Source organism: Monoraphidium neglectum (assembly GCF_000611645.1).
Source record: "Monoraphidium neglectum strain SAG 48.87 unplaced genomic scaffold scaffold00063, whole genome shotgun sequence".
In the NCBI taxonomy this organism is placed as follows: domain Eukaryota; kingdom Viridiplantae; phylum Chlorophyta; class Chlorophyceae; order Sphaeropleales; family Selenastraceae; genus Monoraphidium; species Monoraphidium neglectum.
Window position 1 is genome coordinate 50,159 of NW_014013565.1, and position 1,352 is coordinate 51,510.

The window sequence follows — 1,352 nt, forward strand, 5'->3', positions numbered from 1 at the left end:
AGGGCGGACAGCCGCCAGGCTCAAACATGCTGCGCCGCGTTTTGCACCCTTGGTCTTCCTATACAAGTGAAGTTCCACGAAAAGTTGACGACACCCGCGCAGATGCGGCTGCCCAAGGCCGGCCCCGCCGGGGGACCGCACACAGGGCGCAAAACACAGCACGGTGCCAACTGAGAGCGAGCAGCGACCACGGTGATTGCAGGGATGCGAGCACGGCAGCGGTGACACCCCCTCCGCCCCGACAGCAGGCCGAGTCAAGGAGGGCGATGCTGAACGACAAGATAAATCCCGTCGGGAACGGCGTGCCCCGAAGGCTACGAGGGACGCCCAAACGAGACAAGCTCAGCCGCGCGACTGACATGTGATGAACCTACGACGCGAGGCATGCAGCCCTGGCGAGCGCGGCCCAGGGTCCGCCAGCGCTCCGCGGCCCCCGCAGCCGTGTACCGCTCCTCGTCCGATGGCGCGGGGAAGCGGGCGCGGGGCGACCGGCGCGAAGACGCGCTGTGAGGCGCACGCCGTGGCGTCGGTGAAGGTGATGATGGGACCCGCGGCGGCGGGCAGGCGATGCCTGTGACGTGGGGCCGCTTGGCCGCCGGCGGTGTCACGCCGCCGCCGCCCGTCAGGGCGGCGCCGCCGCCCGAGCTGCGAGCCCGCCCGTGGCCGGTGGAGTCCCTGTCGGCCAGGCCGGCCGCAATGGTGCTGAACGAGGGGCGCACTGGGGCAGGCTCCGCGCCGCCCGCACCGCTCATCCGCGCAGCGGGCGCCTTCAAGGCCTCCGCTGGGGGCGCCGCCTCTGCGCTGGCTGCGACCCCCGGCCCCGCCAGCGCCGGCGCTGCGACGCCCGAGGACGGCCCCAGGCCCGGCGCCGGCGCCACCGCAGCTGGGGGGGCGGTGAGCGCCGCCGCCAGAGACGCCGCCTGCTGGAAGCGCTGTGCATTCTGACAGGGCCCGCAGCGACATGACGAGAGGTGGACGCCCGCACCGTCCAGCACGGGCGGCCCCTGCGGCTCGATTGGGGGCAGGCACGGACCCTCCGCCGCACCATCCCGCGCAGCAACCACCCACCCAAGCGCCGCGGGCGGCTCCTCAACCCCCCGGGCAGGCGCCGCAGCCGCGGCACCCGAGGCCGGCCGCAGCGCCGGTTCCACCGACGCCTCCGCCGCTGGCCTAAGATGCCGGGGAACCGCACACAGGGCGCAAAACACAGCACGGTGCCAACTGAGAGCGAGCAGCGACCACGGTGATTGCAGGGACGCGAGCACGGCAGCGGTGAGACCCCTCCGCCCCGACAGCAGGCAGAGTCAAGGAGGGCGATGCTGCCCGACAAGATCAATTCCGCCGGGAACGGC